Raw genomic sequence first — 18,700 nt, forward strand, 5'->3', positions numbered from 1 at the left:
TATCCTATCATCAGGCCCTCCTCCTCTGTTATCCACTCCTGCTGCTGCACTTTAAGAGAGCTCGGAGCTGGTGACGTTCCGTTATGCTGTTCAATGGCTCTCTCTCTCTCCCACACTAGAGGAACGCCTCGCTCTCCCAGAAAGCTAGAGGATTTAGTACGCTCCCTTTGTTTATTTGACATGTTTGAGTTCCGTGGTGGAGCTAGGCCCTGAATCACTCAGTCAGGGAGGCAGGCAGGCTGACAACAGGCCAATTAAAACGTCATGCCGCATGCTTTTTAATTAGCCACAGAGAGTCGCCCTGCTTTGGGTACAGGCATGTTTTAATGCCAAAAGTTTCTGAAATTTGCCTTTGAAGCAGGTGAAGACGATCTGATGCTCCTAGGGATCAGGAGGTTTGGTGGGGGGAAAGGGGGAACAGTCCTTTATTGGGCCCCTGAGATGGAGCCATGACATTTGGACAACGGGCTCAAACGTATTCATAATTTAATAGAACCTGCTGCTCTGTCACAATCAAAATGGAACCTTCCATCATATATGGGCTGCTGTCTTTAGGAGTTGGTTTCATGTATCAGTCTGCATCATTGTAGAACATTTTGTGTGTGTGTGTGTGTGTGTGTGTGTGGTCTGTATGTCCTATACTACTCTCGTGTTCAAAAGGCTTCGGAATAATTGATTGTGTGTGTGTGTGTGTGTGTGTGTGTGTGTGTGTGTGTGTGTGTGTGTGTGTGTGTGTGTGTGTTTATGTAGGGTAGGAAGGAAAACAGTGCCTTCAGAAAGTATTCACACCCCTTGACTGTTTCTATATGTTGTTGTTACAGCCTGAATGTAAAATGAATTAAAGTTAGATTTGGTATCACTGATCTACCCCATTATTGCGGATGTAGCGAAATGCTTGTGCTTCTATCTCCGACAGTGCAGTCATTTTCAAGCATGGTGGTGGCTGCATAATGTTATGGGTTTGCTTGTCATCAGCAAGGACTAGAGTTTTTTTAGGATGAGAAGAAACTGAATAAAGCTAATCACAGGCAAAGTCCTAGAGGAAAACCTGGTTCAGTCTGCTTTTCAACTTTCAGCAGGACAATAACCTAAAACGCAAGGACAAATATACACTGGAGTTACTTACCAAGATAACATTGAATGGAATGTTCCTCTGTGGCCTAGTTACAGTTTTGAATTAAATCGGCTTGAAAATCTATGCTAATACTTGAGTAATGGACAAATATTGTACAATCAAGCTTTTCAAAGCTCTTAGAGCCTTACCCAGAAACACTAATAGCTGTAATCACTGCCAAAGGTGAATCCAATATATATTGACTCAGGGAGTTGAATACTTATATATTAGTGCTTTATTTTCCATTAATTATTATTATTTTTAGATTTTTTTCTTCCTACAGTGTCATTAGTATTTTGTTTAGACTTTAACAACTTTGTAACACAACAATTGGAAAAAGTCAAGGAGTGTAAATGCTTTCTGAAGATACTGCATATGATGGCAAGAGGAGCTGAGGCCTTGAAGTGATGCATCAGCTTAATCTCCAGTCATTCTGCTCCCTGGTGTTGAGATAAAGGTCATGGCCTGTTGGAGCGGGAATTATGGCCCTTGAGTTCCCGTTATGGATATCTCAAGAAAATAATAAAGCACAATAGGAAAAATGCCCTGTCAATCTGGGTCGTGTTGGTATGAGGCAATACACTGACATTAAAAGTGGCTGAGAAGATATGTTCAGGAAGGTGATGTATTTTCCCTGTAAGCTCTCTCTCTCTCTATCTCTCTCTCTCTCATTTGTTTTTGTTTTCCTCCTGCGCAGAACCTCTCCCACTCTCTGAGCCTGACTCTGGTAAATACATAAGAGGAGAAATCCTTTCTCTGACAGGTCAGCTTCAAATGGTAACCTACAGGGCGTAATATGATCAACTGTCTCTGAGATCAGATCAATGCTGACTAACCGATACGGTGTGTGATAGGATTGGTAACGATATGTCTGTCTTCTCCCTGCCGATGGCCCCTCCATCATTGAGCATTATACACAGCACAGCGCATAGGGTAGAGCTCTCCCACAAACCCCCATGTGGCCTGTTACTCAGACCCTGAACCCTTCAAGCTCAGCTAGAGAGACCGATACTCTGTAGCTCAGTTGGTAGAGCATGGCATTTGCAACGCCAAGTCGGTAGGTTTGATTCCTGGTACCATGAAAATAAAGGAGAGCCGCACACTCTAAGAGCTCAGATGTAAAAATGTAATGTCTAACATTTCGACAGGCAAGCTGTCTTCATCAGGGTATAATCACAAACACTGCAGAGTGACTTGTTTATATAGTGTCAAAAGACACACACACAGGTGTCTGTAATCATCGCCAAGAGTGGCCTAATATCATTGGTTAATTCTCAAATATTAAAATGACATTCAAAGAAAATACAAAAAACAAATGAATAGCATACGATCATAGATTCAATTTAGACTACCTAAGCCTAAAAACAATTACAATGGCAGTCACAATAATCACAAGAATGGCTTCAGATCAAAGTCTACTTTGAGACCGAAAGGAGCAAGGATTCCTGGTCCCACCCATATGTAAAAACGTATGTATACATTATTAATAATTTATTTATATGTATGTACGTATGTATGTATGTATGTATGTATGTATGTATGTATGTATGTATGTATGTATTCTTTAAGGATTTAATTATATGTGTGTATGTATGTATTATTTAAGGATTTAATTATATGTGTGTGTGTGTGTGTGTGTGTGTGTGTGTGTGTGTGTGTGTGTGTGTGTACACTACCGTTCAAAAGTTCAGGGTCACTTAGAAATGTCCACGTTTTTGAAAGGAAAACACATTTTCTGTTCATTAAAACAACATCAAATTGATCAGTAATACAGTGTAGACATTGTTGATGTTGTAAATTACTATTGTAGCTAGAACCTGCAGATTTTTTATGGAATATCTACATAGGCGTACAGAGGCCCATTATCAGAAACCATCACTCCTTGTCAATTAAAATATCCTAAACATGAAGCTGCCAGTTGAGGACTTGTGAGGCATGGAATAGCCTTCATTTTTCAGAACAAGAATAGACTGACGGGTTTCAGAAGAAAGTTCTTTGTTTAGAGACATTTTAAGCCTGTAATCAAACCCGCGAATGCTGATGCTCCAGATACTCAAATAGTCTAAAGAAGGCCAGTTGTATTGCTTCTTTAATCAGGACAGTTTTCAGCTGTGCTAACATAATTGCAAAAAGGTTTTCTAATGATCAATTAGCTTTTTAAAATAATACACTTGGATTAGCTAACACAACATGCCATTTGAACACAGGAGTGATGGTTGCTGATAATCGGTGATCTGTTTTTTAACTTGGCTTTCGAGGACTTTAGAAAGGCAGGGTAGGATAGATATAGGTCTGAGCAGTTTGAGTGTAGAGTGTCTCCCTCTTTGAAGAGAGGGATGACTACAGCAGATTTCCAATCTTTAGGCATCTCAGACGATACGAAAGAGAGGTTGAACAGGCTAGTAATAGGGGTTGCAACAAAAGCAGCGGATAATTTTAGAAAGAGAGGGTCCAGATTGTCTAGCCCAGCTGATTTGTAGTGGTCCAGATTTTGGAGCTCTTTCAGAACATCAGCTATCTGGATTTGGGTGAAGAAGAAGTGGGGGAGGCTTGGGCAAGTTGCTGTGGGGGATACAGAGCTGTTAGCCAGGTGGAAAGCATGGCGAGCCGTAGAAAAATGCCTATTGAAATTCTCGATTATCGTAGATTTATCGGTGCTGACAGCGTTTCCTAGCCTCAGTGCGGTGGGCAGCTGGGAGGATGTGCTCTTATTCTCCATGGACTTTACAGCGTCCCAGAACCTTTTGGAGTTTGTGCTACAGGATGCAAATTTCTGTTTGAAAAAGCTAGCCTTTGCTTTCCTAACTGACTGTGTATATTGGTTCCTAACTTCCCCGAAAAGTTTCATATCGCGGGGGCTATTTGACGCTAATTTAGTACGCCACAGGATGTTTTTGTGCTGGTCAAGGGCAGTCAAGTCTGGAGTGAACCAAGGGCTATATCTGTTCTTAGTTCTACATTTTGTGAATGGGGCGTGCTTACTTAAGATGGTGAAGAAAGCACTTTTAAAGAATAACCAGGCATCCTCTACTGACGGAATGAGGTCAATATCCTTCCATTAACAATGTCTACACTGTATTTCTAATCAATTTTATGATATTTTAATTGACAAGAAATGTGATTTTCTTTCAAAAACAAGGACATTTCAAAGTGACCCCAAACTTTTGAACTCTAATGTGCATATAAACAAAAAAATAAACCTTTTTCAGGTACCTGTCTTTCAAAGATAATCTGTAAAAATCCAAATAACTTCACAGATCTTCATTGTAAAGGGTTTAAACACTTTAAACACTAAAGAACATGCACCTGTGGAATGGTCGTTAAGACACTAACAGCTTACAGACGGTAGGCAATTAAGGTCACAGTTATGAAAGCTTAGGACACTAAAGAGGCCTTTCTACTGACTGAAAACACCAAAGGAAAGATGACCAGGGTCCCTGCTCATCTGCGTGAACGTGCCTTAGGCATGCTGCAAGGAGGCATGAGGACTGCAGATGTGGCCAGGGCAATACATTGAAATGTCCGTACCGTGAGAAGCCTTAGACAGTGCTACAGGGACGGACAAGATAGACAGGACGGACACCTGATTGTCACCTGCACAGGATCGGTACATTCGAACATCACACCTGCGGGACAGGTACAGGATGGCAACAACAACTGCCCGAGTTACACCAGGAACACACAATCCCTCCATCAGTGCTCAGACTCCGATGCAGTTGACAGTGAGAGGAAGTTTATTTGTTTGCTCAGTTTATATGTATATGTATATGTGTGTGTGTGTGTGTGTGTGTGTGTGTGTCTGTGTGTGTGTGTATATATCTATATATATATATATATATATATATATACACACACACAGATATATGAAGTCGGAGGTTTACTTACACCTTAGCTAGCTACATTTAAACTCAGTTTTTCACAATTCCTGACATTTAATCCAAGTAAAAATTCCCTGTCTTAGATCAGTAAGGATCACCACTTTATTTTAAGAATGTGAAATGTCAGAGTAATAGTAGAGAGTGATTTATTTCAGCTTTTATTCTTTCATCACATTCCCTGTGGCTCAGAAGTTTACATACACTCAATTAGTATTTGGTAGCCTTGCCTTTAAATTGTTTAACTTGGGACAAACGTTTCGAGTAGCCTTCCATATGCAAGTCTCCTTGTTCTTCATGATGCTCTCTGCGCTTTTAACGGACCTCTGAGACTATCACAGTGCAGGTGCATTTATACGGAGACTTGATTACACACAGGTGGATTGTATTTATCATCATTAGTCATTTAGGTCAACATTGGATCATTCAGAGATCCTCACTGAACTTCTGGAGAGAGTTTGCTGCACTGAAAGTAAAGGGGCTGAATAATTTTGCACACCCAATTTTTCAGTTTTTGATTTGTTAAAAAAGTTTGAAATATCCAATAAATGTCGTTCCACTTCATGATTGTGTCCCACTTGTTGTTGATTCTTCACAAAAAAATACAGTTTTATATCTTTATGTTTGAAGCCTGAAATGTGGCAAAAGGTCGCAAAGTTCAAGGGGGCCGAATACTTTCGCAAGGCACTGTATATATAAACTTGTGTGTGTGTGTGTGTGTGTGTGTATTTAAACTCAGCAAAAAAATAAACATCCTCTCACTGTCAACTGCGTTTATTTTCAGCAAACTTAACATGTGTAAATATGTGTATGAACATGACAAGATTCAATAACTGAGACATAAACTGAACAAGTTCCGCAGGCATGTGACTAACATAAATGGAATAATGTGTCCCTGAACAAAGGGGGGGTCAAAATCAAAAGTAACAGTCAGTATCTGGTGTGGCCACCAGCTGCATTAAGTACTGCAGTGCATCTCGTCCTCATGGACTGCACAGATTTGCCTGTTCTTGCTGTGAGATGTTACCTCACTCTTCCACCAAGGCACCTGCAAGTTTCCGGATATTTCTGGGGGGAATGGCCCTAGCCCTCACCCTCCGATCCAACAGGTCTCAGACATGCACAATGAGATCCGGGCTTTTCACTGGCCATGGCAGAACACTGATTTCCTGTCTTGCAGGAAATCAGACACAGAACAAGCAGTATGGCTGGTGGCATTGTCATGTCAGGATGAGCCTGCAGGAAGGGTACCACATGAGGGAGGAGGATGTCTTCCCTGTAACGCACAGTGTTGAGACTGCCTGAAATGACAACAAGCTCAGTCCGATAATGCTGTGACACACCGCCCCAGACCATACCTAGGGTGTCCAATCAAAAATGCATCTTTGACCAATGGGTAAAACAATATGTTAGTTGTGTAGATGATGTCGATCATAATACTTTCAAAAGTTATTGGAGATTTTACCCTTGTAGGATGACCAGAATTAGGGTGACTAATGAGAGGGCCCCAGTGTAGTCAGCCATTAATATTATGGGGAAGAGGAAAGGCGATATTGATTTTGACGCTCCAAACGAAGGGGGAAGCCACTACTGTTCAGGAAAAGGGCTAAAAAGTGGCATTGTTGGGCCGAGAGCGTGTAGGCTATTGACAGATTGATTGACAGCTCTTAGAAGTTTGGCACAGCCCAGCGGTTCTCCCAGCTCTAAACTATTCTGTGTGAAGCCCTCTAGCCAACTTGTCCCTCTACTCTACAGTGTATCAAGGATTATCCTCTGAAAGGTTTGACTCCTCATGAATTAATAATGTGCTTTGCCCTGAGGCGTCCTGCCGATTGCCGGATGTAAAAGAAAGTGACTGCTCATAGCAGCTGCTCACTGTTCATAAACACCATGTAAATGATTTATAAAGTAAAGTGGCCGGTGGAATAAGGAAGTGAAGCCCCAGATGCATTAGAGATGACATGATGTCGAGCAGCCTCATGACTCATGGAAACGATGACCTTTGGATGTTTTGGGAAAATATTGTGTCTAAAGAAATGTCACTGTGAATATCTGTGTATAGCTGGGAGATGTGGCTGGGCCAATGTTTAGGCTACATGTTTAACACACCAGGGACAATTGGAGCTCACTGACCTTAAACAACTGTTCGCACGCATTTGACTGAAGATTGGCAGATTTGTTGTGATATTTGTATATATAATTTGCGTTACTGCAGGTCTGGAGATTGGCAGATTTGTTGTGATATTTGTATATATAATTTGCGTTACTGCAGGTCTGGAGATTGGGTCTCCTATAAAATGAGACAAGTCCAAAGGGCCACTGAGGATAAAGGGTGGAACAATAAAGCTACATTTAGATGAGTTCTCATCTGGTACACCGTAATTCCGTCATGAAATCGTGTGTGTTTGTGTTTGTGTGTGTGTGTGTGTGTGTGTGTGTGTGTGTGCGTGTGCGTGCGCGTGGGTGTGGGTGTGAGTGTGAGTGTGTGTGTGTGTGTGTGTGTGTGTGAGTCCCATAATTGCAATATGTTTGGCCGGGGTGCAGCAGCAGTAATTAGGCAGTGTTGGAGAAACAGAGAGCTTGCTTGGGTTGGCTCTGCTACTCCTGTGCTACCAGAGTCGCAACTCTCTGCTGGGTCCGTCCCGTTATGTTGGGTTGGCAGCGACAGGAGGCCTGGCTGCCTGCTGCCATGGCAGGTGGCATTATTGATTGAGCCTTCCGTTTCATTTCCTCTCTACTTTTAAACGACTTTTCGAGGAGCACTTTGCTGGCACCATCAGTGTTTTTTTGTTAATTTAACTCAATGATGTTGTTTTGTGTGTGTGTGTGTGTGTGTGTGTGTGTGTATACTTGAATGTGACATCTTGCTCTCGTATGCCACAAAGATGATATGCGAGAACACTGTCTCTAGTGTGAAGGGGTATTAAAGGCTGGAAGCTATAATTACTATTTTGACCAAGGATCAACTGAAATGTGGTTCACTGTAATGAAACGTCAATAAAGACTACTCTACCTATACAATATCAATCTTCAGAAGTTGTATTTAAAAAAACAGTTTTTCTTAGCTGAGTTTCCATCCAATTGGCCATAGATTTTCACAGTAATATAAATAAATGTCCCAGCAGAGATGTGTTTCCATCAAATTGATTTGTTGTGGATAAAAAGCTGTGTGTGATGACATAGTGCACATCACTTTTGCGATTAAATTCCCATTGTATCGAATAAAAAAAAGTTTCCATCACATTTTCAACTCTACTGTTGTCACGTCCTGACCTTAGTTCCTTTTTTATGTCTCTATTTTGGTTTGGTCAGGGCGTGAGTTGGGGTGGGCATTCTATGTGTTTTTTCTATGTTTTCTATTTCTATGTGTTTGGCCTGGTATGGTTCCCAATCAGAGGCAGCTGTCAAATGTTGTCTCTGATTGAGAACCAAACTTAGGTAGCCTTTTCCCACCTGTGTTTTGTGGGTAATTATTTTTCCGTGTGTGTTTGTGTGCACCTCGGTTGGGTCACGGTCCTTGCTGTTTACCTGTTTGTTTTTTGGTTATTTCGGTTGATTTATGACAGGGAGTTTGAGGATAGCGAGCGTGACAACTGTGCTCTAGCCAACAGTTTGCAGATACAGTGTAGGTATATCCTACTACATGATGAGATTATTATTGACAAAAGAGCAAGATTATTTTTATTTGTCGAACTGTAGCCAATCCTCGATTATCGTGTCACCAGAATAAGACCATCGATATTTATTGGAAAGGAGCGTCAATCTCATCACCGTGGACTTTCACCATCCTGTGACGTTCATCATCCTTTATTTAATCTGTAACCTAATAAACTGTATGATCCCAAGTGTACTTCGATATGATGGTTATTATATCAATAAGGCTTTTCCACTACAATTTCACACACAATACATTTTACAGACACAAAAATATCCCACCATGTCGAACAAACACATTTTCTGTCAGAATGTATAGAATTGAACTGAAAATGGAACTGTTTCCATCACAGCTGTCATGATTTTTTATTTTATATGGTATGACTTTTTAATCACATAACTGGGGATGGAAACGTGGAAAAGTGAGGCAAATTTTTTGGGGGCCGGAGTGTCTTCAAACTTTAAATGGGCACTCAGAATTATACAGATTATTTTCTTTGTGATCTATCGACAAGGTTCTATTTTTCAGTTTTGTGTGACATTGTGCCTTTGAAATCAATATGACTTCTGGAAGTTTCTTCATTAAGCAGTAGCAGTTAGAATAGTGATGTAGAGACCTTGAATTAACTCACTACTGTATAGCGGGTCTATTAAGCTTCACTTCATAAGGAAACTTGCCTTAGGGTCACAACAATGTAATGGAAATGATCTGTTGAAATGAAGAGCCCTGGGTTATATTGAATTGTAATGAGCTTGATGGAAGAGCGAGAGAGAGTGAGAGATATGCTGTTTGAATGAGTGAGAGAGTGTGTCTGTTTTTGGCCTTGGCATGTAGACCTTCAGACACATCACAGTGGCTTTAGGCACATCAATTTTTCACAGCCATGCTTTTTGAAGTTAGGAGTTAATTTCAGACACCGATTTAACTAGCTACACCATTTCCACAGTGCTCCATTTTGCTGTCTGTCTGTGTGGTGCCAATGCTCTCTTTCAAGTAAGAATGACCCAGAGCAGGACTCAGAGGCACATGAGCTGCATTAGAGTTGTTACCATTATCAAATGAAACAGCTGTAGGACAGAGGTCCTGCAGAACTCCCCCCCCCCCCCCCCCCCCACACACACACATACACACACACACACACACATACATACACACACACACACACACACACACACACACAAATGGTAGTGTGGTAGTAAAACACCACTTTACTTTAACTTACTAGGACAAATGCAAATAGAAGAGCAAGCATGGTGCCATTTAAAAAAAGAATAAACTTTTAGGAGTATATAAATTATTAACCACATTGGTGAATTATCAAAAGGGCTTAGTTTGACCTGCTGTGTTTCTCCCCTTAAGGTAATTGGACCAATTAGTGGTTATTAATTAAATGAACATGGCAGCTTATGGTTGGATGTCTCGAGGCTACTAGAGCACATCATCATGCCTGCTTATCCACATTTGTCAAAAACATTGAGAATTTACAAGAAAATAAACAAGGAAAGAAAAGATTACATGAACAAAACATTAACATCCCTCGGAGAGATGATTCCTCACGATAAACAAACAGAAGGATGCATGCAGAGTGAAGTGTACTGCTATGCCAGTTGTGTTCAGAGGTATTTAAGGACATTTCAATACGAGGGTGTATCTGCGCATCTACTTTTCTCATCGATGCACACCACCACACTCTACAGATTTAGAATGAAGAGTTCAGACTAAACCTCTGAACACTCCTCCTCTCTTCTCCTCCTCTCCCATCCATCCATCTCCCCTCCCCGTGCATTATTGAAACCATTCTAATATATTCCTCTGTGTTTTTGTAATGGGCAATGGCCCTCCCATCCCTCTCGCCCTTCCTTCCTATAGGTAGCCATGGTGATGTGGTTGGTGTTTTCAGTAGCATGGTGGTCTGATTGATGGTGACTTTCTCTTTCAGGAACATGACATGAGCACAAAAAGGACAACCTTCCAGTGAAAGCAGCTGAGGGACAAGAGAGGAGAAAGAGGAGAGAAAGGCCCCAGTGGCAGGGCTTTGGGGGTCTGTAGAGGCCAGGGGGGCTCAGGGTTGGGGTAGGGGAATAAGGTCAATCTAATTTGCACAGTGGCCACTCTTTTACACTCCCCGGTGAAAGGAAACATGTTTCATCCGCGAGGTGCTCGCTGTGTGAGGAGGAAATTCATTGGTGATTTGGGTCTCATCTCGGGACAATAGCACAGCGGGAGGTAACACAAACACCCTCTCTCTCTTTGCAGTTGGCTACAGAGAAGAACACTGACTTAGTGGAGAATGGAAGGGAGACAGAGAGAGAGACTCACTCTAGCTAACACACCGCACTCTTCAGTGGACATGAGGAGAGAACGTTTCAGAATCTATCAATACAATCTCATTCCTTCTACCCTATCCTCTTCACTCCCTCTTCTCTGTGAGTGGAGTTGACTAGAGAAGTGATTTGAAGCCACTTGACTCGTTAGCGAAAGCTCTCAATCCACTTAAGGATGTTTCTAAGTACTGCACAGTGACTTTCCCTTCACCTCCAATGTTTCTAGCTGGAAATGAATTATGCCGTGCCAATGCATGTTTTCTAATTATCAAGCACAAAGAAGGAGCAGAATGTTGGAGATGCCTTACCAATTACATAACATTATCCACCAAAAGCATCCCAGTGGGACACATCAGCTTTGTAGCAGAGAAGTTACAGACTAAACATGTGGAAGAAAAATTAGATGCTGGAACATTCTCTGCATTACTAACTGTGTTTTCATCCCAGTGTTTTGGCTCTTTAAATGTGAGTTATAATGCATTTTTCTTTAGTGACATTAAAGCTCAAACACATATGGTCCAATCAGTCCCCGTGGAATGTACTGTATAGGAACTTAATGTATAGTTTAACTTGTCTTACTGGTACAGTACAGTATGTGTGTGGCAGTGATTTTGCAGGCTCAGCAGTCAAACGTGTAGACATGACCCAGCAGCGTGTAATGGGTATGTGAGATACAGTATGTGGGTGTTGGTGAGAACCCAGGGAGGAAGATGTAATGGCCTGTTTGGGGAGCAGGATCCAGCCCTGAAGGCTAATCTCACAGATTGACTACTGCAATGACATTTCCTGTGACATGACTTCGCAGATTGAGGATGTTCAATAGCTGGTGGAATATCACTGAACCTCTCTCTCGCGCACACTCTTTCTCTCTCTTGCTCTCTTTTTCTCTCTTTCCCTCTCTGCAGAGATGGATTTAACTGTTCCCACATGTCTCCATCTCTCCTCCTCCTTCCTCTTCTCCTCCTACACTCCTCCCCCTCCCTTTATATATGTAAACTTCTCCTCCTCCTCCTCTTCCCTGTTTCCCCCTTTTCTTGCAGCTCTAATGATGCTGTGTTTTTCCAAGGATGATCACTATGACTGAAAACGGAAATAGTTCTGCATCACTCAACTTTTAACGTTGCCTACAATATGGGAGTGGTTATCACTCCCCAGCAGACATGACCCCATTGGCCCCATGTGGGGATTTGGTGGGCAGGGGCTAGCCTAGACAAAGCCACACCAATCCCACACCAGCCTGACACTGGCTAGCCCATAACAATCCCAACTCAGGTTAGTCCACACCAAGAGAACACCAGCTCAACATGGGGTAGCCCACAACAAGCCTACACCAGCCAACACAGGCCAGCCCACACCAAACCTAACACGGGCCAGCCCACACCTTGCCTAACACGGGCCAGCCCACACCTTGCCTAACACGGGCCAGCCCACACCTTGCCTAACACGGGCCAGCCCAAACCAAGCTTAACACGGGCCAGCCCGCACCTTGCCTAACATGGACCAGCCCACACCTTGCTTAACACGGGTCAGCCCACACCTTGCCTAACACGGGCCAGCCCACACCAAACCTAACACGGGCCAGCCCACACCTTGCCTAACACGGGCCAGCCCACACCTTGCCTAAAATGGGTCAGCCCACACCTTGCCTAACACGGGCCAACCCACACCTTGCCTAACACAAGCTAGCCCACACCTTGCTTAACACGGGTCAGCCCACACCTTGCCTAACACGGGCCAGCCCACACCAAACCTAACACGGGCCAGCCCACACCTTGCCTAACACGGGCCAGCCCACACCTTGCCTAAAATGGGTCAGCCCACACCTTGCCTAACACAAGCTAGCCCACACCTTGCCTAACACGGGCCAGCCCACACCAAGCCCAACTACCTCATAATGTAGAGGCTCAGAATATAGAGGCTCATTCGAACGTTTGTGGGTGTGGTTTGCAAATACCCCAATTCATATTGTTAAGTTAAAAATAATACAAAATATATATTTCTGACACCATTCAAACCAACAAAGGTTCTGGGCTTCAAAGCCAAATATCTCGGAATCCTTGTTTTTCAGATATTACTTTTTGCCAAGTTCCCAAGTTATTTTTGTGCAACCATTACTGAGAGTGTCATTCCAGTGTTCTGCTGTGTGATGTCAACAACAACAAAATATTATGTACACTGCCAGTGATGAAGTCTATAAAAAGACTTGGATAAGTAACAGCATTGTTGTCTTTCTGACACAATGTAATGGGCAGCTGATCTAAAAGTGGGGGCTGCCCTTGGGGCCACCTGCGCATTCGCTAAATTTGGGCCAAACATGGGTCCAATGTTTTAACCTGCATTGGGCCCACATTGTGCCAATATGGGCTTGTTTGCTGGGAGAAGATGGGTTTATTTCAGGCAAAGTGAGGAATGCCCTAACCAGATATGACCTGCCCACACTGGGCCACACTGGGCCAAATCATTAGGGGCCAATGTGGAGGCGATGAGCAAAGGCGCACCTACGTGGTGCCAATATTTTAGCCAGCGTTGGGCCCACATTGTGCCAATGTGGAAACGTTTGCTGGATCAGTTCCTGGAAATACAGAATAAAGAGAACTCAACAATAAACTCTCTTAAACTTAACCCAGACAAACCACAAAATGTCCATGTTTATACAGTGCCTTCAGAAAGTATTCACACCCCTTGACTTTTTCCACATTTTGTTATTTTACAGCCTAAATTTAAAATGTATTAAACTGAGATTTTTAGTCACTATACCCCAAATTGTCAAAGTGGAATTTTGTTTCTAGAATTTTTTTTACAATTTAATAAAAAATAAAAAGCTGAAACGTTTTGAGTCAAGTATTCAACCCCTTTCTAGGGTTGACCCCAATTAGTCGACTTGTCAAGCAGTAGCATATACAGTATACATATATATATATAAACTGCCGTTCAAAAGTTTGGGGTCACATAGAAATGTCCTTGTTTTTGAAAGAAAAGTAAATTTTGTCCTCTAAAATAACATCAAATTGATCAGAAATACAGTATAGACATTGTTAATGTTGTAAATGACTATTGTAGCTGGAAACTGATTTTTATGGAATAGGCGTACAGGCGTACAGAGGCCCATTATCAGCAACCATCACAGCTGTGTTCCAATGACACGTTGTGTTAGCTAATCCAAGTTTATAATTTTAAAAAGACTAATTGATCATTAGAAAACCCTTTTGCAATTATGTTAGCACAGCTGAAAACTGTTGTTCTGATTAAAGAAGCAATGAAACCGGCCTTCTTTAGACTAGTTGAGTATCTGGAGCATCAGCATTTGTGGGTTCGATTACAGGCTCAAAATGGCCAGAAACAAATAACTTTCTTCTGAAACTAGTCAGTTTATTATTTTTCTGAGAAATGAAGGCTATTCCATGCTAGAAATTACCAAGAAACTGCTGTGTACTGCTTCCATCACAGAACAGCACTAACCAGAATAGAAAGAGGAGTGGGAGGCCCCGGTGCACAACTGAGCAAGAGGACAAGTACATTAGTGTGTCTAGTTTGAGAAACAGATGCCTCACAAGTCCTCAACTGGCAGCTTCATTAAATAGTAAAACACCACTCTCAACGTCAACAGTGAAAAGGCGACACCGGGATGCTGGCCTTCTAGGCAGGGTTCCTCTGTCCAGTGTCTGTGTTATTTTCCCAATCTTAATCTTTTCTTTTATTGGCCAGTCTGAGATATGTATTTTTCTTTGCAACTCTGCCTCAGTACTTTCTGAAGGCGCTCTATGTACAGTATGTTTCTTAAACGGAACCAACAGTCACTTCCTATTTGGGACGTTATCTCTCTTCTGTTACTTGATCATTAGCTGAGTGTGGGATGCAGACTGTCTGTGACGCACATACTACAGAACAGATGCTTGGCACTATTGCTGGTCTCCTCCTCTCCTCCTACTCTTTTACTTTTGTGTTGATTGATCCTTCTGTCTGACGCTGAGGCCTTGCCATATTCCGCTCCCTCATCTTTCAGACCGAGCAGTGGAGTAGCTAGCTGTAAAGGCATGATAGGGGTCATTGCATGCCATAAAGTGAGCCATTCTATAAGCTCATTGAGGGTGTGCAAGCTGTCATACTGAGTTTGTGCTCTTTTCCTGGGTTGTGATGTGTTGATGTTTGTTAATCTGTGGATTACTGCAGGAGGGTGTTATTGTATTATTACTCTGCTGTAATGGAGGTTAGGGGAGCAGGAGGGGCCTAAGGGCTTTACGATGCATATCGAAACATAGCTCACTGAAAAAAAAATTGCGCTCTCAAATAAGCATGCTCTCAGAATCTCAATGTATTGGATCGGTGCTGGAGGGTGAGGACGATGCCAGTATCGCAATACTTGTTAGTGTCGTGGCAAAGAAACAAAACACAAAGGATTTCACTTCTTTAGAAAATCAGCCCTCATTCAGAGTCACATGCATTTATTTTCCAAGCTATAGCACACAATATTTTGGTCTGCTTCGTGTTTTCATTATACTGTATATCGCGATACTGCAGAGCCTTGTGATAAAGGAGAACTACATGTTTTGTGCACCTCTTCTCTCTGCTGATTTATTCTGTGATGAAAACCCCTCATTGTGCATTCACTATATGTATCCCCATCTTCTCCAGCCTGCCTGTTTTCCCAGGACTCTGCTGTTGACCCACAAGCTTGCATTGTTTAGCTCTGTTAAATGCCATTTATTCTTATTATACTCCCATTAGTGTGGAGCAGGCTGCCTCCCCTCGCACTTCTCTCCCACGCCTCCTGTCACTTATTAATATGATGAAATGGAGGGAGAGCAGAGATCAGAGCAGGTAAAACAGAGCAGAGAGGCCTGAGCAGAGCCAGGGAGAGAGGGTGGGAGAGCAGACTGGGTGAGAAGGAGAGAATGAGTAGATAAATGAGGGCTGAATGTTGGATGGTGAGCACTGCCGTCCGTTCTGCTCCACTGCACTGTCAATGGGCCCCCACCTCAGACCCCAGCCTGCTCCCCTCCTAGAGGGCCATCTGCCCAGGGAGGGGGCTGTGAGGGTTAGGGGGTGGGGATCAGAGGGAGGGAGGGGCTGTTCAGCGTGTAGTGTTAGCCATGGTGGAGTGGGGGTCTGGAGAGGTCAGTCAGTGTGGCCAGTAGGTTTTGTCTGGTGCAGGGTCCTCTGGTGCCCCCCCGATCTCTTAGGCCTGAGAAGTCAGCTCTGTAGGATACCAGGCTAATTTAGCAGTGGATTAAAGTAATAGTATGGCCCGAATAAAATCAGATCACGACAGAATCACAAAATGTGTTTTTCAGGATTGTTTTGATCACGTGAACTGGAAAATGTTCTGGGAAGCCTCAGACAATAACATCGATTTATACGCTGACTCGGTGAGTGAGTTTATTAGGAAGTGCATTCGAGTTGTTGTACCCACTGTGACTATTACAACCTTCCCCAACTAGAAACGGCGGCATTCGCACAAAACTGAAAATGCGAACCACCGCATTCAAATATGGAAAGAGATCGGGAATATGGCCGAATATAAACAGTGTAGTTATTCCCTCCGCAAGGCAATCAAACAAGCGAAATGTCAGTATAGGGGCAAAATGGAGTCGCAATTCAACAGCCCAGACACAAGATGTGTGTGGTAGGATCTACAGGCAATTACGGATTTCAAAAAGAAAACCAGCCATGTCACAGACACCGACGTCTTGCTTCCAAACAAGCTAAATACCTTCTTTGCCCGCTTTGAGGATAATAGAGTGCTACCGACACAACCCGCTACCAAGGACTGTGGGCCCCCATCTCCTTCTTCATGGCCGACGTGAGTAAGACATTTAAACGATTTAACCCTTGCAAGGCTGCTGACCTAGACGGCATCCATAGCCATGCGCAGACCAGCTGGCTGGTGTGTTTACGGACATATTAAATCGCTCCCTATCCCAGTCTGTTGTCACCACATGCTTCAATATGGCCACCATTGTTCCTGTACCAAAGAAGACAAAGTTGGCTGAACTAAATGACTATTGCCCCGTAGCACTCACTTCTGTCATCATGAAGTGCTTTGAGATACTAGTCAAGGATCACCTTACCTGCCACCCTAGACCCACTTCAGTTTGCATACCACCCCAACAGGTCCACAGACGATGCAATCGCCATCACACTGCACACAGGAACAAGAGGAATACCTACAGTGGGGAGAACAAGTATTTGATACACTGCTGATTTTGCAGGGTTTCCAACTTACAAAGCATGTAGAGGTCTGTAATTGTTATCATAGGTACACTTCAACTGTGAGAGACGGAATCTAAAACAAAAATCCAGAAAATCACATTGTATGATTTTTAAGTAATTAATTTGCATTTTATTGCATCGCATAAAAATTTGATACATCAGAAAAGCAGAACTTAATATTTGGTACAGAATTTTTTTGTTGTTGTTGCAATTATAGAGATCATACGTTTCCTGTAGTTCTTGACCAGATTTGCACACACTGCAGCAGGGATTTTGGCCCACTCCTCCATACAGACCTTCTCCAGATCCTTCAGGTTTCGGGGCTGTCGCTGGGCAATACGGACTTTCAGCTCCCTCCAAAGTTGTTCTATTGGGTTCAGGTCTGGTGACTGGCTAGGCCACTCCAGGACCTTGAGATGCTTCTTACGGAGCCACTCCTTAGTTGCCCTGGCTGTGTGTTTCGGGTCATTGTCATGCTGGAAGACCCAGACACGACCCATCTTCAATGCTCTTACTGAGGGAAGGAGGTTGTTGGCCAAGATCTCTCAATACGGTGCAGTCGTCCTGTCCCCTTTGCAGAAAAGCATCCCCAAAGAATGATGTTTCCACCTCCATGCTTCACGGTTGGGATGGTATTCTTGGGGTTGTATTCATCCTTCTTCTTCCTCCAAACATGGCGAGTGCAGTTTAGACCAAAAAGCTCTATTTTTGTCTCATCAGACCACATGACCTTCTCCCATTCCTCCTCTGGATCATCCAGATGGTCATTGGCAAACTTCAGATAGGCCTGGACATGCGCTGGCTTGAGCAGGGGGAGCTTGCGTGCGCTGCAGGATTTTAATTCATGACGGCGTAGTGTGTTACTAATGGTTTTCTTTGAGACTGTGGTCCCAGCTCTCTTCAGGTCATTGACCAGGTCCTGCTGTGTAGTTCTGATCCCTCACCTTCCTCATGATCATTGATGCCCCACGAGGTGAGATCTTGCATGGAGCCCCAGACAGAGGGTGATTGACTGTCATCTTGAACTTCTTCCATTTTCTAATAATTGTGCCAACAGTTGTTGTCTTCTCACCAAGCTGCTTGCCTATTGTCCTGTGGCCCATCCCAGCCTTGTGCAGGTCTACAATTTAACCCTGATGTCCTTACACAGCTCTCTGGTCTTGGCCATTGTGGAGAGGTTGGAGTCTGTTTGATTGAGTGTGTGGACAGGTATCTTTTATACAGGTAACGAGTTCAAACAGGTGCAGTTAATACAGGTAATGAGTGGAGAACAGGAGGGCTTCTTAAAACAACTAACAGGTCTGTGAGAGCCAGAATTCTTACTGGTTGGTAGGTGATCAAATACTCATGCAATACAATCCAAATGAATTACTTAAAAATCATACAATGTGATTTTCTAGATTTTTGTTTGAGATTCCGTCTCTCACAGTGGAAGTGTACCTATGATAAAAATTACAGACCTCTACATGCTTTGTAAGTAGGAAAACCTGCAAAATCGGCAATCAATTACTTCTTCTTCCCA

This window comes from Oncorhynchus mykiss, chromosome 9 (assembly GCF_057628025.1).
Source record: "Oncorhynchus mykiss isolate SJ-2025 chromosome 9, ASM5762802v1, whole genome shotgun sequence".
Taxonomy (NCBI): Eukaryota; Metazoa; Chordata; class Actinopteri; order Salmoniformes; family Salmonidae; genus Oncorhynchus; species Oncorhynchus mykiss.